Source organism: Onychostruthus taczanowskii, unplaced genomic scaffold (assembly GCF_017590055.1).
Source record: "Onychostruthus taczanowskii isolate IOZ18803 unplaced genomic scaffold, ASM1759005v1 scaffold16, whole genome shotgun sequence".
Taxonomy (NCBI): Eukaryota; Metazoa; Chordata; class Aves; order Passeriformes; family Passeridae; genus Onychostruthus; species Onychostruthus taczanowskii.
Window position 1 is genome coordinate 9,948,216 of NW_024498795.1, and position 23,326 is coordinate 9,971,541.

The 23,326-nt window shown below is 39.1% G+C and overlaps 1 protein-coding gene across 1 annotated transcript in view; it reads left to right on the forward strand.

Moving 5' to 3' along the window:
• GREB1L (GREB1 like retinoic acid receptor coactivator) overlaps window positions 1-23,326 on the forward strand; it is a 133,057-nt gene that overhangs the window by 48,704 nt on the left and 61,027 nt on the right. The window contains exon 2 of the mRNA XM_041399414.1: window positions 8,885-8,988. The gene's annotated coding sequence lies outside the window, so the exon portion shown is untranslated. The remainder of the gene's footprint in view (window positions 1-8,884; window positions 8,989-23,326) is intronic.

Here is a 23,326-nt window from a genome sequence, read left to right on the forward strand (position 1 = left end):
ACTCTGTTCCTCACACCTTCCAGGTTTTCCTTCTGTGGATTTATAAAGGTGTGTTTATGCCTGAGTGCTGTTTTGGGTAAGAAGATATCTTTAAAAGAACAGTAGGAGCAGAGGGGCTTCTACTCTGTCTGCCTTTTGCCCATCCACCTTTTTCTCTCGGGTCATGTATGTGGCAGAAATACTAGCAGCATCATGGATACCATGGTAGTACTCCAGAGGAGAATGGTTTGGAACCAGGGACAAACTGTATGTGCACAGTACCTACTCCATACCATTGGTCTTTTGGGCTTTGTTGGGTGTGTTGGCACAGATGTCCCCAGAGATGGCCATTTTCTATAATTAGAGGCCTGCATTACATCTTTCCCCTTTCAGATGCGTTTCATGGCTGCGTATTTTGAAAAATTCAACAAGTGGCAGAAGGTGTTTGCAAAGCTTTTTCTGACAAGCCTTTCATTGAGCCTCGATAGCAGGATTTCCAGGTCAGTGCATACCATATATTTGTGTCTGGACACAGCTGCAGGTTGTCCTTTCATGCTGTCCCCACCAGACTGCTGAGACTTTTTCTGGATCTGTTTTCCCTGCATTTGTCACTGAGAGGAATCAGTTGGCTCTGGATAGATATGTTTCATGTGTGAGATCCCATCCTTACTGACTCTAGTGGGTTTAGTTGCTGTATGTGTTCAAAACCCAGGGAGGAAATGTGGTGTTCCAGGAAGGCTTGTTTCCTCACCATGTCTCAGCTTTCTGTGTTGTGTGCTAGCAGCAAGAGATGCTGAGAGCAAAACTAGCAAACTGAAATGTTCTCTATACCACAGTGTTCCTCAGAAATTTCTTCTAGCTCATGAATATTTCATAGCTGGACAATTTACTGTCTTGTGAAGAAAGAAAAAGACTTGGTTTGGCTTTGAGTGTATAGAATTCTTAATTGTATGACAAAATTGTGGCAAATTTTCCAGTGTTACCCTGGAAAGTTTTGACTTCTCTCTCTCCCTGGTGTCTACATATTCTTACAGACTTTTGTGTTTGAGTTTTGCAGTTTGGTCCTTGTGAGTATAGTGTGCCTGGGCTTTTTTCAGGATAAAAGTCCTGTTTTAAGCTTCTGATAAGGAATATAATATAATTCTTTCTGTGTTGACAGTAAGTGAGACACACATGTGAGGAGATGGGGACTGGGGGCAGAAGGCAGCCTTCTTGTGTAATTACATGAGACTATTGTAGTATGTGCATTTTCTGCAGGAGAATTTTAAATACAGATAAAAATAGTGAATGTTTTCCTCAAGCCTAGCCACTAGTGTTAAGTCTTCTAACTGAAATCTGTACAACAAATTTAAAAATCATTATTAGACCTTTAAAACATCATAAAGATTCAAAGACAAAGAGGCCAGTTTGCCTCTTTAAATTATATGGCATTCAAGGATGTGTTATTTCAGGAGCTTTTCCAAGACACTGCACTGTCACAGCTTCATTGCTTCAAATCTCACTTCAAGTAGGAGTAGTTTTTATAACTACACAGTAAACTCAAGATGGTTTAATGGAAATTATTTCTTCACGTGTCAAAATGACCCCTTTGTTTCTCATTTTACTCTTTTGTTGCCTGCAGCTAATCTGGTTTTTGGGTTATCAGATCCAAGCATCTTACAATGCTGGCTCTAGCAGCGGCATTCAGCTGGAATGCTGCCTTTTGTTTACTGGTTTCACCAGGCCTCCAGTGCTTTCTTTGGTCATCTGGTGGCTCCACTAATGTGATTTGCACTCCCAGGCTCTGCAGGTAGTCATGGGCTTTTAAAGGGAATTAGAGGAAAGCCTGCCACCCTGGTTGCTAATGAATCCACAGGGTATTTCTTACTGGTGTTTTGTTTTTCCAGATTCTTTTCTCTGTTTTATGGTATTTTTCTTCTGTCTGCTTGGACTTCAGTTTCTAAAGTGGGTTTACCTGGCTGTGGTGTGGGGACATTCACTTTGCTTGAAATAGAAGTACCAAATCCTATTGGTCAGTGTGTCCATTTGGGGTTTTCTCAGGAACTGTAAATAAGTTTGGAAAAAATAGATATCTACACAAATACTCAAAACTTCTTTATTACAATGCACATTATACAAAGCTTGTTCTTGGTAACAGGGGATGTGGTAAAAAGTGACAAACTTCCACCTTCATGAAAACTTTGTTAAAATAGCAAATATTGGCTCATGTAGGGAAGGTGAAGTGTTTTGCTAATGGGGTGGCAGCTGGAATACTGAATTTTTGCAAGCACACCAGGAGAAGATGCAAGATTATAAACACCCTCAGTGCAGTCTTACAAATGTGAGCCAGTGAAGCACATAATCAAAGAAATATTGTATTACAGTTTTTACAAAAAAACCCCAAGTTATACTGGAGAGGGTTTTTTAATATGAAAAGCATATGCACAAAAGAGGATATATTATTAAAACATCTTTTACTCTTTTTCTGGAGCAAAGGAGAGTTTCAGACTCTGAGGAGTTAAGTTGAGTAGCATGTCAGATGCTGAGTAAGATGCCATTCCTTCTTATATCCACAACCTCTTACTTAAGTATCCTTGTGGATTTGAGTAGGGATTAATAGAGTGATTAGGGTTGGTTGGGGTTTTTTTCCCCCCAGATTAGTCTTGCAGTTTTGTTAGGGCCAGTATTTGGCTTGCGCAAAAACAAGAACAATGTCAATGTTTTTGAAGCTTCACTCTAGTCTAATTAAGACTCAACCACCTATGGCAGGATATGCAATGTTTTTATGTTTTCATAACATATTTTTCATCCATTTCTGTTGTTTTAGAATGGAAGAGAAAAAAATCTGTGATAAGAGCAAAACCTGAATAAGGCTTTGGAAATAAATGGGCCCTTTCCATGCAAAAATAGTTAATATTGAGTCTATTCTTGTTTACCTTGAGAGCAAGTCTATCTGTTTACCTAAGTCTGAACAATTTAGACTGGTAGGAGTTGTGCCACTGATATGTGGTTTATAGGGCTGGGTCTTAAAAGTAGAAGAAAGCTTTAGAAAAGTTGGAAGTACACAAACATGTTTCAGTACCCTTGCTTGGTGCTCTTCCATGGTGTTGGTGCTGTAGGATTTATGTTTATATTATATGTGTGTGTTTATGTGTTTTAATATACAAATTAATATCACAGCATTAAATTGTGTTCAAAGAATGTCAGTATAGTTGTTGCATTGGTATTTTCACTTCAGAAAAAAAGAAACCCTGTAGAAATTCAGGTGCAGGGGTTTTAATAGTGGAAAATAAAGCAAGAGTGTATCGATTGAGTTTTACTAGGCTGACAGCAGCACTGAAGGTCCTCATGATGCAGAAGTTTGTGACCCATGAAATCTCCATTTTCCTTCTATTGGTAATGTATCTTGAAGTACAGAAGCCTGGAAAATGCATCCTGGATGACCTAACACATTGATTATCTACAACCAGAAAATTATTTGAGCTTATTGCTAAAAATGTGTTTGGTAGTAGTAAATATAAGGGATAGGCTTAAATTAGATTGTTAAACAAGTGTTCCATGAGCACAAATTCACTAAGGCAACAGCCAATCCTTACAGGTATGAACAAGATCTGCTACATTTTCCTTTAAAATGCTAATTTCAGATGCTTGGCCATTTTGCTGATTCATCTTCATCAGCTCCCATGCTGGTGCCCAAAGATCAAAATTTTGCTTTATAAATGGTACTTGTGTCTGACTGAAGGAAATAAAGGGCAGTAAGGAATTGAGCAGTTGTTTCTAAAACGGGTAAGTATCCAAGGTTCATGAAAAGAAGCCTGTAGCACACAGGCACACCAGCAGGCAGATTTTACAGCTCTGTCCAGAGCACAGAAAGAAGATAAATCATGGCCATCCCCCTCTCATTTTTGAAATGGTTCAACCCTGGGGTTTAGCTGAAGGACTTAAGGAGTTTTTGAAGTGCAAATAGACTGGTGAAGGGTAAACCTTTTCAGAGTTTCATTTAGATGGATTTTTTTTTCTATGTGGATTTCTGGCACCAGCTGAGATCTGGAAAGCCACAGGATTGTTTTGTTTTTGATCAATCAAGCAAGCAGAACTTGCAATGGGGGTGTACATTCTCTGCATACATATTGATCCTATTGTGTTTAAAAGTAGTTAATTTAATCAGGGCTTTTTGAAACCTTCCCTGGTAAAACTTGCATTAATGAAGCTGTCATTTCAAGGTCATGTTTCAGTGTCAATAACTTAATGGTAATGACAGAAGTTACCTGTAAGTTTATTATCAATTTTTCAATCATTCCTTGTTAAAATTGCATTGAATGAGAGCTGATTTTGCATACATGCATGTAAAAATGTTCAGCTTCAATTGGAAAATGTGAATCTCATTGAATGAGAGATTTTCAAAGCAGTCTAGAGTTACCAAACACATTAATACTGACAGTTCTGATACTGTTCACTGGTGTTTGGATCAGTAGCCTTGGTCTGCTCTATTCCATATGGAGTTTGGCTCCAGTAATCTATTTTACACCTTGTCTCTTCCAGCAGAGGTTTTTTTCAAGGCCCTTTCTAGTAGCTTTGACCTTTTACTCACATTTCGTCTTGTTTAAAAGCAGCAGCATGCAGAAGATAGATTGCATATTAATTATAAACACTTCCCTCTACTGTGATAAATATTTGGAGATAAAATGTGTAAGGGCTGGCTGCTTGATAAGATGCCCATTTGAGTGCCGAGTACAGATTTTTTAAGGCATGACACAGTTTACTATTTTTTCATCCGTATCTGCTGCCAAGATCTTCACGTATTTTGGGTGAAAGCACTGTGTATTTTCAAGCCTTTTTTTCCTGTGAGGATGTTAAGTGCAGACTTCATTATTTGCTTCTTTGATTTATTTGGGTTGGAAGGAGCTTCAGAATGTTGTTCTGGACATGGTGACACTCAAGGTATAGTGGAGTTAGTGGATTCAGATACCACAGCAGAACGTACATCCTCCAGAGTCAATCTTCTCATTTCTTTTCTTCTTGGTAGTTGCAGTATGCCTTGAACCCTGCCAGTTGCTAAGATATGAGGTGGAAAGCAGAGTCTTGCACAAAACTTTTTCAGTTATATACCAGTAATGGCCTTCTGTAGATTTTCCTGTTCATGTTTTTCCCAGCTGAAGGGGATCTTATCAAAGATTTCGGTGTCAGATCACTCAGGGGCTCAGAATGGGAGAGGAACTCAAAAGGTGGTCTGAGGCCCAGAGTTGGGATCCTCTTTAGGAAGGACCAGAGTGGTTGTTAGTTTAATTTCTGTGTGTTGGATATCCAAAGTAGTACTGCAGATTGGCATACTGTGGGAAAATGGCCTATATTAAAAAACAGTGTATTTATACATTACTTCTGCATTTACAGTCTGGTGGCTTGATGTGGTCTGTTATGAGAGCACAGCAGAAGCATTCTACATCAGACAAGGGATCTAAAATCATAACTCATCACAAATTAATAAATATGGCTAACTACAATCAAGAAATAAATCTTAAGAAGTCCATGTTATGATTTTTCCCTGACTTTACACTGGACAGGAGATGTTTGGTTATCAGGCCTCCTATTTTATTTTAGAACTCTATATTTGTACAGCTCACATGTTCTCAGTCTCATGTACTGTAATGATGGTTATTTCATGAAGGGTTTGGAAACTGAACATGAGATGCTGTTTAAAGCTTTACTGAGAGCCAGGGAAATTCTTTTGTATCTTACTGCAGAGAAGGGGTTCTCAGCATTTGTGGTGTCACTTTTGCAAATATGTCACCAGGAGAAGCTAATATGACCTTCCTTTTTTTAAAGTAATATTTTCTACCACCCAGGACTCTTCAGCAAGTCCTGTTCCACTGACTGGATGGAGAATTTGGGTTGTGTTTTAAATCAGCCATTTTTAGCTCAGTCTTATAAGCACAGAGGGCAGATTTTTGTTTAGGAACAGGCATCACTCCGTAGCTGGATATGTGGGTGTTGGCTGGAAAATCTATGATTCTAATTTAATTCTTTTTTCTAAGTGGTGCATGCTCAAATGTCACAACACTGAGGGGTTGTTACTTGCAGATCATAGATTTATCAAGCAGCTGTGACACTAAAGTAATCTTACTCTGGTTACAGTATGCATCTTTCAAGGGCACAGGCTTGCATGATGATTCTGAATTCCTGTGGAATTTAACTGAGCAACAGCTGGTCTGTAGGATGTGTAGATTTTAACAAGGTAATGTCTGTGTTTTGGCAAAGGACTTGTGTGACCTTCTGCTGAAGCTGTTCCAAAGTGTCTTCTTCCTCCATTCAAGTCTGTAGGGGTCCTGAAACAGTATTTGTGAGAATTTTCTCTATTCTCTCTTCTCCTCTTGATTTTATCACAAGTAAATTCTACAAAATTCTTCGGGGGGGGGGTGGTGGGGAAGAAAATAAAAAGGTCGTCAACACTACTAAATACAGCTTAGGATGGAAAGAATACTCTTTTTGCTTGTAATTGTGTCAGATTCCTTTTCCCCACAGTTGTTGCTTGGGGTTTTTTTTTCACTTGAGAGAGGTTTATGGTGCTGTCTCTGCCAGGATAACTGTGTCTCAGGGCTGAAGTTGTATTTCTCCTGGAGTTCCTAGAGGTGATGTTATCTTTTGTTCGCTCAACAGTATGGTCATTCCTGAGAGCATCTGTCACTTTAGGCATTGTAAGATGGATGAGTCTCAAGTGAACTGCTGGTTGAAGCAAATGGTAAAAATAAGAAAAGACGTGGGGGCTGGGGGTCTTCAGAGGGGACAGATGACAAGGAAGCACTGTTAAAAATCAAAAGTAAGCCAGACCATAGTGGAAGAAAGAGCCAAGATGTGGGTCACGTTAGCAGATCTCACAGGTCTTGGCAATGAAGATTGGTGGTTGATGAATTCTGAAGAGATCTTATGCTTCTTGGCAAAAATGCCGTTGATTTGTTTCCTATTTCATTTGCAAATAAGGGAGGATAAGAAGGAGATGACCTGGACATAAGATGAAAAACATTTTTTTGGTCACGTTATGTTATATGGTCAGGAGAAATTAGTGTTACCAATATTCAGGAAAAGGGTTAATGGTATTTTGTATGTCTTAAATATTGTGTGATTATCTGTCAGTTCTGAGTGGGCACATAAGAGTATAAAAACCAAAGCAGCATATCAGCAGTTTAGCTTTTGGGAAAAAAAAAAATGGAAACTTGAAATTCATAGTTCATGGTATTTCAGAAGGTACTTAATATTTTTAAAAGAGGTAAGGTTCCCTACAGCATGTCCGATTTAGCTGAACTAATTGAGTTAGACTTTTTAACAGAGAGAAAGTGGTGCAAAACCACATAAACCCCAAGAAAACTCCCTCAAATTCTCTGACAAGCAGATCCAAACACCCCCACCCCCAAGCTGAGCAAAGGTCTGTGTTTGCAAAAGCAGCCGGCAAAGGACAAAAGGCACTTACAGCCCAGTGTGTGTCAAGGTTTGGGAAGGGTCCAGGAGGATCTTGGCTTGAAAAATTATTTTGTCACACTGTTGGCATTGGTCCATAAGGGGAAGCACTGGTTGAAAGGCGAAGAAATTAAGATGATTAGAAGCTTTAAAGCTTCACAAATGGTGGAGTATCTCTCTTCTCAATGGATATAAATAATAGATGAAAGACTGAGAGTGACAACAAAGGCTCAGGGCCTTTAAGAGAATGTGTGCAGCCTGAATAGAGGTCTGTGGCCTAGGGCCAAAGGTCTTAGCTTTGAGTGTAATTAGAAGAAAATACAAAAATGTCATTACTAGCAGGTGAAATGTTCAGCACGTGTCTGAAAAATAGCAATTTCAGAGGCAGGAGCAGTTGGAATTGGATTACAGACGTTCTGCAGGGCCCGCAGTTCGGTCGGGGGCTGTGTGTGCGTTGTCCCTGTTGTCCCTGTGCGGCGGGGGCGCGGTGCGGGCCGGCAGCGGTGCTCCCTGGCAATGGAGCTGTTCTGTGCCTTTCTGCAGAACACAGCAATCCTGCCCGAAACCTGCCCTGAGCCGGAGGTGAGGGTTACAGCTGCTCTCTTAAACAGGCTGATTTTTAAACTGAGAGGCCTTCAGTTTGAAAACCTGGAGTTTGAATTGGGGGTGTACGGCTGAGTTCTGGGTTTGCCAGTGGGCCTGTGCCTGGAGTCCCAGCTTTAAGCCTTAAAATCCCATCTGCGAGCACCAGGGAAAATTCCTTTAAATCTTTTGGCAAAATATGGTATGTTGCTATTGAGAAACCAAGCCGCTTTGTCTGCCTAAGAAAGTCTTGTCATAGTCCACTCAATGATAACTTAATTTAAAGCTTTTCTTGATGTTAATTGGTTTTCTCTACAGCCCTAGATATTTTAGGAGTTATTCTTTTGCTTGCTGCTTGCTAGACCATTTCTACCATTCCTTGGGGTACTTCAGGTGTATTTTCTTTTATTAAGTGCAATTTCTATTAGTAATGTTTTCACTTCAATGTTTTAATGGAAAGCCAGATAGGAAAGCAACCAGCTAATTCTGATTTAATTTTGAACATTGATCTCCAGGGTAGATAACTGCTCACACATTTAGTTTGTTTCTTTGTAAAGAGTAAAAGAAGTAAAATTACTTCTGCACTATCATATATTTTTAAATGTTTCTGCAACAGTTAACTTTATCATATTAATGTGATAAATTCCTAATCTGTCATATAGTGACTTCAGTGCCTAAAATGTGCAAATTCTGAGTTTGTACTTCTGGTAGAATACGGAGAAGCAACCAAGCACATTTAACCAAGTATTCCTCCAAAGAAAAATGTGCTTTTTATAGTCATTGGCCCTCCTTTTTTCACCCTAGACTAGGTTTCCACAAGAAGGGGTTTTTGTCTTGTTATAAACTATATGCTGGCATGAGTAATTCTGAATTTTCCTCCCTTTTTATTTTTCAGGTGTTCAGGAGTTTTAAACAACTTTGCAGCAAGGCTTCACAAACTCTTAGCTGCATCCTTTAATCATGACTGCATTTCAAATAGGTTAAAAGGAATCTGAGAAGGTATTGTACTTGCCTTTCCTAACAGACAATACACTGTATGTTTGTGATCAGCATCTCTGCTTTCATTTCCATTGACTGCATTTTAGGAGCCATGTGGACTGTAAATAACGATTTTATTTTTGCTTCAGGCATGTAAAGTGTCCAAGTTCTTAAAAAAATCATGAAATCCAGTTCATATAAGCAAAAAGCCAAAGGGCTGATTTGTGCTTCCATTTTTTTCTTCTATACCCACAATGAGGTCAACTTCATTATTTAATGACACTTCTTTTGAAGCTGTAACAATCTTCTGCTGTTTTACTTAGAGGCTCTGCAAATACCTAAGCAACTAGCTAAATATATGTTTTATGCACTTGGAGGGCGAATGTTTGTTTGTTTATTTGCCCTCTCAAAGGGTTTAAAACAAATGGGAAGAAGAATGCAGATCTTGGTAATGATTGGGCTAGATTTGTGCTTCCAACTGAGATTCTCACACGTCTTTTTTTCCCCTGACTCCTGAGAGGGGGGTGAGGCTTGCCTCAGTACACAATATTGGGCTCACATAGTTTCTTGTTGCATTTAAATAGCCAGCGAGCCCAGAAGGCTGAAGATCTATTCCTGCTTTATGACCTGTTGTGTCCCTGGGGGCAAGGGCAGCCCTGAGCGGAGCGAGGGGGTCACGGCCACAGCCCGGGTTCTGCGCGGCTCTTGGGGCTCCCCAAACCTGCCGGCAGGAACCTTTGGCTTGGCAACATCTGGAACGTGGCATAAATCTTGAAGAGGGGGGAACCTCCAGGATTTTGCTTCACCAGGTGCTAGGAGGAAGCAACATTAGCCTTTTTGATGGGGGGGGGAGGGGGGGGAGGCAGATTCTGTGGCCCTGAAGTTAGGCTAAACAATTGCAGAGGTCAAAGGACAGCTGAGTGCGGTCAATGAGACACCCTGGGGTGTATTTTGTTACTTAGTAAAAGGAGCAGCATCCTAAAACCCTAAAGGATTCTCTTGAAAATCTGTGTTGTGAAAAGGTTTTATGAGTCTGATGGCAAAAACTGCTGATTTAGCTAAGGAATGCTTGCTTTTGTCTAAATGAAAGGCTAATCCTTACCAAATGTTGGCAGCTATTATAGTGCAGTCAATGCAGGTCTGAAAGGACAGTTAGAGTAGAAGTGTACTTTGGGATCTCAAATGTTTATCATTTTGATGGTTCTGTAACTGAAAAGATTTCTGAAACTTTCACCCTTTATCCTAAAATTTAAACCGTGAACAAATTATCTAAAAAAGTAATAAGTAACTCTTCACTTATAATTAAAAAAAACTGTTCATAAGGCAGCTGTGCCTGCCTGGTTGTTCTGTATTCCCTGACAAATTTGCTTTAGCTTTTCAGGGTACTGCCTGGCTTAAAGTGTAACTTCCTTTAATTTGCTAACACTTATTAATTGGCTGAAAAAAAAAGTGTGGGTTTTTTTCGGATCTTGAGTGATTTTTACTGTTCTTGTTTCCACGCTCGGGACAAAAAAATAAATAATAGGTTTGGGGTAATTAATTCCTATAATTTGTTTAGCATTATCTTTCTTTAAAAGGACAGCTTATTAACACTTAACATCTGTCATAGAAACAGATAAGAAATCAATGTCAGAGCCAAGACCTTGTAAATAACCCGAAAGGAAATGTAATAATGGCCGTCTTCACCACAGAGGTGGTGGGGGAAGGACTGGGCATGTGGCAGAAAAGGTTCAGTGCTTTTTGTTTTCCTTTGCAAGGGGGGGTTGCTGCAAGGCACGACCCAGAGCCTCTGACTCGTTGGCCCTGCTGTCTTACACAGACACTCGTGGTTGTATTAGGAAGAAAAAGGTACTTGGAAGTCAGTGGTGGTGGTGTTTTTATAGTGACCAGCCTGGTGTTTCATTGTGATCTGTAGAAGAACTCCGAAAGAAGAGCAGAAAAAGAATAAACTGCATCATTTTCAAGGTGGGAGGAAGTGAACAAAGAAGTTGACAAGTTGGTTTGTTTTGTTTTTGAAAGAAACCTCCTTGCAAAATACAGCTCTTTGTAGTGTTTAATTTTTAAACTCTTCAGAAGTACTCCATACAGATGCCTAGCATTGATTTATGTCAAGGTTAAGGCACCTTTAAACAAATAAAGTCGGGAATGGATAAACCTACTAAAATACAAATCGCCTATTAAACACAGAAGATGTTTGTATAGCATTCAGGTTGCCACAAAACTGACACATGTCCTGAAATTCTCCTGATAACCCCTTCTAAACTCATCAGGAAATGATGGCATGTGTTTGAGGGGTACACAAGGGAGCAGCCAGAGAGGACAGAGATGGAAGGTCAGGCTTTAGCTTTGACTTTCTAGGCTTCAGCTTCATGCTTTTGCAATAGGGTGATGGCAAATGAAGAAAGGATTAAGTGATTTATTTATCAATGAGATTGTTCTGGCTTCTGCTGTAGGAATTCAATGAGAGGTCTGAGACTATTTTCAGCTTTATCCCTATGGGCAATATCTATCACATTTTACATATATATCTATGTGGAATTAAGTGCTGTATCTGTATAATTAAACTGCTTAGAAGAGTACTTATTTGAGCTGTAATACTTAATTTTGTTTATAACTTCAGAATTTTACTACTCAGAGTACATAAAATAGGTTTAAATGTGTTATTATATTTTTTTCTCATCTACTGGAGAAAATTGTTCTGTGTTTATAAATTGTTTATTTAGCAGGGGTTTGGGTTTTTAAAAAATTTTAAAAGCAGATTTTAGCCTACAGTGAGAATTTTATGGATAGCGTTTATATTCTACTGTGGCAACAGTCACAGGAAAATATTTTGAGTATTAGTTTCTTGAGTGTCAGGATTAACTGGAAGTTTTATATGCATGCCATCAAGAATGCATAGAACCTGTAAATATTCCATGTTGCTGACTGATTAAACCATAATAGCTTTGGGAATCAAGATTGCCTGTGCTAGCATATGTTGCATGTAAATTAAGTCCAGCCTGTAAACATCATTAAGATTTTGGGGAAAAAAGTACAGAAGTATATCTAATGCCTCCAACAAGTCAAATATTTTACTACAATTTTTTTCATGTAAAACATAGCCCCCCCCCCAGATTTATTGTAGTGGTTGATGAGGTACATTGCAGAACAATATAAGCATTAGAAATAGAAAATTATTTCCTTCTCCTATTAAGTGTTAATAGTATGTGATGTGAATTTTTGGATTTCTGTTTTGAGCAAAGATAAAGGTGGGGGTGTTTTTCTAGACCTAAATGGCACTGTATAAATGTCATTTGTGGGCATTTGTCCCACAAAAAAACCTTTGAGATTCCTAAGTATCTAGAAAAGGTAGCTTGAACGTCAAAGCTCTTCTTTTTTAGCCATATCCCTGGATATGGTGTTCAAGTGTTGTTCTGTTTATTGCCTGTTTCTTGCAAATTTCATCCTAACTAAAATCTGGGATATTGCAGATGGACCAACAGTGACATGCATCTTTGATCTCAAACAGGGTTGCCTCTGGTAATTTTGGAGATTCTGGACAGAAGTTTGTTTATTTTACAGAAGAATTTGTGGTATTCTGGGGAGGGGAAAAAGTAGAGTCAGCTTTGACACATGACAAACACATGTTGTGGAAAAGGAAGAACTCTATAAACCACTTTGCACTTGGTAGTTCATTTCCACTAAAATTATCTATGAGAAATTTGGACACAGTTTCCAACTAGCAGGGAAGTTGCAAAAAGTTTCTGAATATTATTAAATTGACATTACTTGTGGATTTAAGCTGATTGTTACGGTTTTGACCTATAGAGGGTTTTCTTGTCCATTCAGAGCATTGTTTTCTGCACAGAAATGGCCATGAAAGCAGCTGGCTTTGCTGTGTTGGTCTTTTCTTGTCTCTGCTGAAAATGGGCTGAAAGTGACTGCAGAAATGTAGAGATGTGCCTCTCTGTCTAGTGACTATATGGGAGCTTCAGATAAGAAAAATCTGGTTTGTTCCATTCTAAAACATATTTTGAGTCCAAAAGGGCAGAAGTATGATCATTTTGACTTATTTGAAAATGGTACTTTTGGAAGAGCTGTGCAGGTACATGCTCTGAGGAAACTTGACAAACATTTTGACACAAGCCTCTGAGAAAGAAGAGGGGCTTGTTTCCACCTTTGCTGGTTCCTTTTAGGGGTGACTAAGCCTTGTAAAACCAAGGAGAACTCTTGTTCAGGCTTGCCTGTTTTCAAACTGGGCTCTAGAGAGAAAAACAGTCCTTTTTCAGAGGATGTGAGGAACCAACAGCTTACCTAACCTTCTATCCAAGTGCATTAGTGAAGGCTAGTTTAATTACTTAAGGCTGACTTGATTTCTTCTTGACTACATTTTATTTTTAAATCTAGAAATCTGTGTTAGGGATTCTTTCATTAATCTATCTGAAGAGGGAGAGGAACAAAACTTGATGGTGCTTTTGGCAGAATTTTGCGCTTTACAAGTGAAGGAGAAGGGGGAAATGCCATTTGTGAATCACTTGGATGCAGGGTGTTACCCTTTGTACAGAGTCAGAGGCACGTTCTGGCTGCAGAGACTTTTTCTTTTTTTTTTTTTTTGTAATCCTGAAATTACTTTCAAGTTGCATATTTGTAGAAGTGCCATGGTACATCTCCAGCCCTGCCAACTTCATGGGGGAAAAAAGTTTGCTTGCAGCAAAGGAAAGGTTGAAGTCAACAAAGTTTTACTCCAGGGCTTTATTTTTAGCCTGTTGCAGCTGTCAGAAACCAGAACATGGATCAGATAAGATGAATACAGTGGAAAAAGAAAGTATTAAGTGGGTATTTGTGAAGAATTGGGTCATCTTTGTTTGGAAAGTTTTTAGAGCCAATGTAATCTGTATTACCATTATGGCTATTATTCAGAAAGTTTTATTTTTATTAGTGTCAGTTTGTATGTGTTTTGAGAACTGAGAACTTTCAGAACCACTAATGTCTCTGTGAAATGAATAGCGATTTGTTTATATTGCTGGGCAATAAAAATATCTTTTCCTCTCTTACTTAGCTGCACTTTCACATGAGAAAACTTTAAAAATAAAAGTAATGAAAGAAGATGGGGAAAACCATTTTTATTGTAGATATACATAACTAAAATGATCTTTATTAAGGATTTTCTTTTTAATGCTGTACAGCCTGATGTTGAGATGTGGCAAAATGGATTACATTTTAGCTTCTATTTTCTGTATCTTAACAGGGATTTTTTTTTCCTATCAAGCAGTGTCATCTTGGTTAGCAGTCTTTAAAAATGTCAAGCATAAGTTCCTATGCAAATGGTACCTTCTGCCTACAATAAATAATTAGCATAAACGGTGATGTTGAAAACTTAAAATTTTGCAGCCCAGTGGCCTAAGGATTTATAATAATTTGCATACATAAATAAATAATATATAAATGTATGCTAAACCATAATGCACAGTCCTACTCCATAGTCCTGTTGAAGGCAGCACTAGGCAGGTGAATATGTAGAGTACTAGCTCTGAAAGCAGATCAGAAGAACTGGTGTAGAGACAACTTGCAGGAAAAAAATGAAACACAAACAAGCTGAGCAAACTCGGTGACTGGAAATTACTTCAATATCATTAGCTTCATATGGTGGTCTTTGTTAGTCCAGTTGTGTTGAAGAGCTGGTCCACAAACTCAGTTGATAAGGCATTCGAAGTATGCCTGGGATTGTAGGTGAAGTGCTCAGCTTCCAGGTGCCCAGTCCTGAAGTGCTTAATAGATGATCATTCCTTTCATTTTCTCAGCAATGCCAGCTGAGATGCAATTGTGATTGCTTCTTTTTATGGCATTACATGGCTCTTTGGAAACATTGGTGACTTTGCCTTTCAGTTTCTTGGAATAGAAGCAATTGGGGGAAAAAAACACCAAACAAATATACAAACCCATAATAACAAATATAAAACCACAAACAAAATACAAACAAAAATATAACTCATAAAAGTCAGAAATTAGTGATTGTTACCAGCATTAAAATTGGTGACAAGCACAGACTTGTGTTTATTTAGAAAGACCATTCACTGAGCTTCCTAGTTATGGAATTTTTTTTTTAATGGTGGAATATTAGACTGTGTTCTCTTGAAATGAACATTAAATCATACTTAGAAACAAAGCTTTAAATTAATGGGTGCATCTGAAAATATAATGTACTTCATAGATTTTTGTAAACTACATAAATAAATTTTATATCTCTAATGCTTCTGAATAGTTTGTAATTACTAAATATAGCTGTTAGCTAATAAATGACAATAAGATCTGTGTATTAACAGAATATATGTTGTTAGTGAATGACTAAACACCTATGTAATGAAAATTGTATAAAAATAACAACGTTTCGATTAAAATGTATTCGCTTTGGGAACAGTTACTGATTTTGAATACATTATTTGAGGAACAAATTTGTACCTATTTTATTATGTCAATTGCTTACATATTATATTATCTGCTGTGTTATTAAGAGTGGTAGCTAAATGAATTCATAGAATCATAGAATGGGTTGACCTTCAAGACCACCTAGTTCCAACCCCAGAGCCTCACCACCCTCACAGTGAAGAATTTCTTCCTCATACTTACTGTAAATCTATATTATTTCAGCTTAAAGCCATTTCCCCTTGTTCTGTCACTCCTTGCCCTTGTCAGAAGTCCCTCTCCAGCTTTCTCCTAGGCACTGGAGGTCTGCCTGGAGCTTCCTCTTCTCCAGGCTGAGCAGCCTCAACTCTTACAGCCTCTTCTCACAGAAGAGGTGCTCCAGCCCTCTAATCATATTCATGGCCCTCCTCTGGACGTGCTCCAGCAGGTTCACATCATTCTTAGTGCGATGGAGACCCCAGAGCTGGATGCAGCACTGGAGATGGGGTCTCACCAGAGCAGAGCAGAGGGGCGGAATCACCTCCCTTGGCCTGCCGGCTGCGCTGCTTTTGACAGAGCAGGATGTGGTTGGCCTTTGGGGCTGCAGGTGGACATGGCTGGGTCATGTTGCTCTTCTTGTTAACCAACACCCCCAAGCCCTTCTCCTCAGGGCTGCTCTCAATCCATTCCCCATCCAGGGTGTATTTATGCCAGGGGTTGTCCCAGCCCAGGTGCAGGAACTTCATGAAGTTTTCATGGGACCACTTCTCAAGCCTGTGAGATTCCTCCACATGGGATCTCTTCCCACCACTCTCACCCCTTTGCAGAAGATTACCAAATTTGCAGGCACAGTTTGTCCTTAGTGAAGCTGCGTTGGCTGTCACCAGTCGCCTCCTTATTTTCCATGTGCTTTAGCATAGTTTCCAGGAGGATCTGCTTCATGATCTTGCTGGGCACAGAGGTGACTCAAACATTACTGCCTGACTGTGCGAACACTCCAGGTTGTTAGAAGAATAAATTGTAATTCATGTCTGTTTTGCAAAATTGCAAAATCAAAATTATACAACAAAAATATGCCTTGGTCCTATAGCTAGGATTAAACATCAATTAACATTGCTAATTTGCTAACATTAACATTGCTAATTTGGTTGTATTGCACTGGCATTAATAATGTGGTTAATAGTCCTGTTGATATAGGACAGAAAACATAGTGGGGAAAGCTGTGTATGAGAATGCATGTTTTAACGAGGCGAGCTGAGGTTTTCAAAAGTGCTCCATGGTGATTTATTTGTGCCATTCCTGCCACAACTGTGTGAGCATATACTCCTTTTAAAATAATGAAGTCTTTTAACAATACATAAATTTCAAAATCAAAAGCGATGTTTGTAGGTTGATAGCACTTTTTTTTTCCCACCTGAAGGTTTTTTCTATTGAAAGAAAAGTGTATCCCTTTTGTTAAGGGTGCATAGTAATGTTCCTTTTCCTATGTATACTGAGAAAGGTCCCTGCAGCATAAAAGGATTTGCTCCATCTTCTACTAATTTATTTAGAAAACCCTACAAAACCTCCACAGTAACTTATCTACTCATTTCATAACAATTTGAAAGGATTCCAAAAGCTTTGCAGTCAGAGTAGGCTGAATCCATGTAATTAACTCCTGAAATCTTTTATATGTTTTCCTTCATCTGCTTATTACATCTGTTTTTTTAGCAAATGGCATCAAGTGAAGCTTGGAACATGCTTAATCTTAAATCACCTCAATCCTCGCTAGAGGAATGTGTTGGTGCACTGCCTGCACCAGTTTCCCTCTCACTGTGCTGTAAGAGTTTAACCTATCTAGAATGCAGCATTTTTTTTTCCTGAGTGGGAGCCATAACCTGGAGAAAAATAAAGCCAGTGCCATTTTGTAAAACTTGACTTGAGCTCAGCTCACAATGACTTCTGTACCGTTGTGTCTCTCAATGTATTCTTTGTTTGATTGTGGTTGTAAACTGCTCTTTGTGTGCACAGCTCTGTGGATAACACTGTTAAAAAGAACTTGAGGTAAAAGAGATGAGATGGTGTTTCAGTGCTGTTTTTTTGCTGGTTTTCCTTTGCCAGCTTCAGTGTCATGTCACTGCTGGTTTATTCTGTGAAGCTGAAAACTCCCAGGCCACTGAATTTCTAAAACTCAATTCAGACCTAATTTTTGCTTTAAATCACTTGAGGGTGATTTGAAGTTCGTTCATGTAAGTTCAATTCAGTAACACCATCCTGCATCCAGCTGTTAATTTTACCTTTAGTACGTTTATTGTTTTGTGAGCTGCTCCTGAGGACTGTAGGAATGGTCTTGGGACGGAAGGGATGGAGCAGTAAGGGCACAGCAGTCTCCATATTAAACCACTTGTGATTTGCTTTATGTTTGATGTTGTGGGGAAACAGCTGCCCTCTTCCACCGTCCTGCATTTGGCTGTGCCGTATATGCATTTTTCTGTCTCTGTGCAAGGAATTGTCCAAATCCCAGACTATCTGATGCAATACTCCAAGTACAGATACCATTAATTGAGCAATCAGAGAAATAACCTTGTCAGGAAAAAATATGTGTTCTTGATCCTTCCCATTACTTTTACACAGTAATGACAATATTAGACTCAAAGATGAGACTCTAAATAGTACTGGATACAAAAATATTTTCTTAAAAATAAAACAAAAAATAAAAATTAGAGGAAACTGCACTGTAAATAGGGGAAATCCAAATTAATAATTCATTTTTCTTGAAAGACATTGTGAATGAGTTATTTTTCTGTCACTTGCTACATAGGATTGTAAGCTCTTTTATGGCTGAGTTTGAATATCCCTAATGAAGACAAAACAGGGTGAGAATGTCAAAAACTTCAAAAGACTGTGAGGGGGGGAAAAAGAGGTCTTTCAGTGGTTATGAAGTAAGGCTTCTACTCTACCTTACAATCTTGTTTTGAGTCACACATAAGTCTTCCCCACTGAATGCTACAGTCGATGCAGTACATAGACTTTTGACTTTGAAGTCTGCACTTTTAGTGAGTGTATATATTTGTTATTGTCATTATTACCTGACATTCTTTCTGCTGTATGCATGTTCAGGGTACATCCTAGTGATGCTCTAATGGGAAGAAATAATACTCCCAGAACATGACTAAGAATGATGTAAACAATCAAAAACACTAGCTGTACCTGAAACAACCAGTTCAGTTTTTCTGCAGCACAAATAGATGCCTGCTCTCTCTTTGCCTGAGATAACCCTTTGAGATACAGGAGCTGTGCTGGGCCTGGCAGTGCCTTTGTGGAGAAACTTGCTTTCTTTTCCTTTGAAGAGAAACTTCTCTGTGGGGTAGGCCAGATCAGAAGCCAGATTATGTGTTTTGGAGAACACAATTACATTATTAGGTTAAACACAAAGTAAGGACTTGATAGAGCTGACTTAATGGAGGGTGTTTGCATCAGATTCATCATTCGCTATCAGGTAATTGTGAAATTGCTTTAAGCCATAACAACAACACTTACCCCCTCCCTCATCCTCCAGTTCGGTTCCTCTCCTTTAAAGTCTCTGGGGTCATGACCCACCTGGAGGCCAAATATGTGGTATCTGGTGTACTGAATGATCTGATTATATTTTTACTAGCAGAGCCTTCAACTCAATGTGCACTTCTGGCTCCCAAGAGTTATTGAGTCATGATCCACTTTTCAGAGATGACTTTTATTTTTGTTTCTTTGGTTTGTTTTTTTAATGTAAAGAAGCATAGTCACCTTTTTGCCTCCTTTTTTCCTCCCTAAAAGTGGGTAGTGCTTACTGTACTTAGACACTTCTGGACCTGGGCTCTGGTTTTTCTCAAACATCCCATGTCATGTTTCTGCACAGATCTTTTGAAACCTGGGTGACCACATGGAACAAAATTATTTGCTTGAATTGACAAGGCCTTTTTGTAAATTCAGCTTCTGAGATTGAAGGATTGATTAGAATTTCCCTGAGTCCTTCACCACACAGTAAAGTGATGCAGTGTTAAAATCAATTGTCTTTGAAATTTTGCTTTTGTTATTTTCATTTCTGTCTGCTTTGATAGAAGCTCATGGTAATCATAGTTTTTCTTTCCACAATGAATGCCCGTATTAATTGTTTTATTTAAAGCTGTAGCAATAATCCTCCTTTACCTGTGGTCAGGTTTGAAGAATTTCACAATTACCTTGATTAGAGGAATTTCACAATTCCAATAAAGGAATAACAATTGCCTTGTTCGTGTGTCTTTGTAAGGAGACAGATGGAAATGTGAGGGCTGTCTTCCAGCTCTGTTTTAAGGCAGTTCCCACTCCAGAAAATCTCATGGTTAATCCTCTAGTTCAGTGATGGGCCACTGCAAAGAAGACTTGAAGTGGGTTTAGGAAATTTGCTTTGTAGAAGCACAGCAGCAATGGAGATGTGCTGGATGGTGCCTTAGTATCTGAATCTTTTCAGAGAAGAATGCTGAGAGTGATAGAGCCTGGAGGTGAGGGTGATCTAAATTTTAGGAAATTCCCCTATAATTTCATGTTTTCTTTCAAATGTAATTTTGAAATTATTCAATTCTGATAATATCTTCTAATCCCCGTAGTGAGTTTTAAGGAAATTAAATAAAATTCATCTGTGTACGGTGGGAAAGTTGTTGTGGTAGAGGGGGAGCCTTAGAAGGAGTGTTGCCAAATTGGACCTCCTCCTTCCTTGGTAGAGTGGTGGGGAAGGAAAAAGTACACATACACTTTGCACATACTAACATTCTGTAGAATTCAATCCAAAACAGACCATAAAAAGTCACCAAGAGAAGCAGGCAACTTAAGAATTACACTAGTATCCATCAGTTGTGCAGGTAAAAGGAAAGGTGAGGGCTGGAATACTGAATTAGAGATGTGCAGATTGCTCATTGCCAGGAATCTAACCAGCTCTGTGCTGTTAGCTACAATTAGTGTGCAGGTAGATATGGAAATGGTTTTTTACCCTCCCGTCAAACCTCCTGCCCACTGGAAAACTCTTGGTGCACGCAGGTAAAGCTCCAGCAGAGCTCCATGCCATGTTACTGGGTGCAGAATAATGAACACCAGGGTGAGCCCTGATGTGCCAGAGCTGGCAGGATAAAAACAGGTTTGTGAGATCAGGGAGGAGCTCCTGAGTCAAGTCCAGCTCTGTTTTCTCAGTCACTGTGTCAGGACGGCTCAGATGAACTCAACAATGGAATGTCTTTCCCACATCCTCCTGAGCTCACTGATGCACTGGATGGGTGGAATTTTGAGAAAACCTTGTCTAAATTTCACTACAGAAAGCAAGAGGGTTGGTTTGTTTTGTTTTTACCAAATGACCTCATGTATGAATGTTGGATAGACATATTATTTGGATAACTTTTTTAACAATGAGCATTAATTTAGTTATGTTAAATCATTGGCTTTGGTCATATTTAAATGCATTATGGCAGATAATGTCTTAATTAGAGAAATGTTCCTTGGTTTTGGTGGTTTGGTTTATTTATTTATTTTTTTTGCCTCCCTTTAAATTCCATCAATTTATTTTTCCTGTAGGCTCTGCTGCCTCCTCAAGCCCCCCCCAGCACACTGGAGTCCATTTAAAGCACGTTCTCCTGTCTCCTCTGCCGCTGCTGAGGTGTGCTCCCATTTACACTGTGAGGAGGAAAATGAACCATTTCCTGATCGCACCAGGCATTTAGGGCTAGAATCAAGTGCAGAAACACTAAGGAGTGTTGAACTCCCTTGAATTGGTGCTCCTGGCTTTCGGGGAGGCTGGATCAAGCGCAGCCTGAACGAGGCAGCAGCTCACTGCTGGAGGAGGGTCTTGCCATCTCCTCTCCCGTGCCGAAGGAAAAGCCCCGGCTCTCCCCTCCCCAGCTCTATTGAGCTCCAAATGAGGCCCAGCTGCCCTAATGGCCTCAGGCAGTGTTAGGAGATCGGCTGCCCCGTGCTGTTCTCGGGGCTCTCGGCTTCCTCCGCCGCAGCCCCTCTGCCTGCCCCGTCCTGCACGGGCGCATCCCTGGCATCCCTTCCTCCCGCTCTGCTGCCGCGCTGCAGGGACCGGAGCCCGCACAGGCTGTGCTTCCTCAGCTTTTCTTTGCTTGGCATTTCCACCAACAATCTTCTGGTCTCTTGGCAAGCTAGAAACATCCTCTGGTAGCATTAACCACTAAACATTTCTCTGGTAAATCTGTGACAATCGCCATCCACAGGCAAGTCTCCCTGTGTAGATGCCAGGGAAGCAAATCAAATTGCCACATTTTTGCTGTGTGTGTGCTATGCTTTATTAATAGCTTCCCATTAAAATAATTGTCATAGATTTTATACAACAATGGAAAATTAATAGACTTCACACAGATGTGCTGTGGGAATTGCAGATTTTCTGATTCATGAAGGTTGATTCATTTTCATTATGGTGTCTTAATTAAAGTCTTTTAATTTTACAACAATCCTGAAAATCTTACCTTAAGTACATCATAACTGACATAAATAGCAGAGAAATTAAATTTTATTGCATGAAATTTAATAATAGTCTGTCATGATTTCACTTATATTTGTGGAAGTATCATCACTGATTTCAGTAAAATGAGTATTTCAGTCACTTAGCTGATCTTTGTCAATTCTTTTTTTCAAAGACACCTGACAAGCTTTAGGCTACTGCAGCCTTAATACTGCTTCAGTGTAGTTTTTTCCCTAACACACTTTGTAGTTGTGTGTTTGTATACAGTTCCTACCACTTCCAAATCTAATAAAAACATGTAGAAGGGAAAAGAGAATCTACTTATCTTAGGTATTTCACTGCTGAAATAGCAGAATGTGTCAGGTTAAGAAATGGGTTTTTATCTGGTATTGTCTCTGGTTGGGGTAGAGAAGTGTAGTTTCCACAAAATCTGTTAAAAGGCAGTTTAAATCAGAGATGGGGAATTACTTTCCCAAACCTGCATAAAGACTATGAACAGGTAACTGACCCTCTCTCCCAGGTTAGAGGTGAATAATTTGATTTGTTTCACACCTGTGTATCCAGTAGTGCAGTAATAATTAGCTCTTAGCGATTTGTCTCCACCAGAAGCCCTCAAAGGCTGCTGGAAGTGGCTGTCATGATTATTGCCCTTTTACAGGTGGCCCTGAGGACCTTGAGCAACCTGGTGATAAAGCAGGAGTGGAACTGTAGGAATTCAAAATGCCAACTTATCTTCTTGGCCATTGTCTCTTCCTCTTTGTAGGGCTAGGTGACATCTAGTGAGGGGACATACAAAGATAATGTTATAAGGTTTTGTACTTTTTGTGTCTGTTGATATAACTGGGGTAAACTTTTCTCTGTTGAAATACATTTCTCTGAAGTTGGAAAATTTTAGACTGCTGTTTCTTTGGAACAAATGTCATTTGGTATAATGATCTAGCAAAGTGGAATATTTCATATTTCAGTGAGTCTCCCTTAGCTCATTTTAAAACCTTTCGTGGCCACCCTATTACTAAATGTTTGAATTTGAGTATCCATATCCCAGTGCTGGGTGCACAAATATAACAGTCTTTGGGCTGTGTGAATCCATCAAAGGAGAAGAAATGATCTACGGGTCTGTTTCTGCTTGCATATTTAATTAAGTTCCTAAGTTCGTCATTGATATAAACAGAAATATTAATTATAAATAAAGCATAATTTCAAATAAAGACATTTTACTGTATTTGCTGCATGTGGTTTAGAATTTACTTATTTCTCTCTTTTATATATGTATATCTCTTTTGTTATAATTAGATCCTTTGATAGGTCAGACAAATGTAAATCGTAATATTACACTGAAGACAAGAGGTGAAAAGATTCTGAAAAGACAGAGAAACTGACCTTCCATGTAATTTCTGTTAATATGAGCAAGAACAAAAATTCAAGTAATTAGATTTCTTTCTGTAAAGGTTTTCTTCAAATAATGGCATACTGACATGTGAAAAATCATGTAAACACACTCTTTTGCAAAACAGA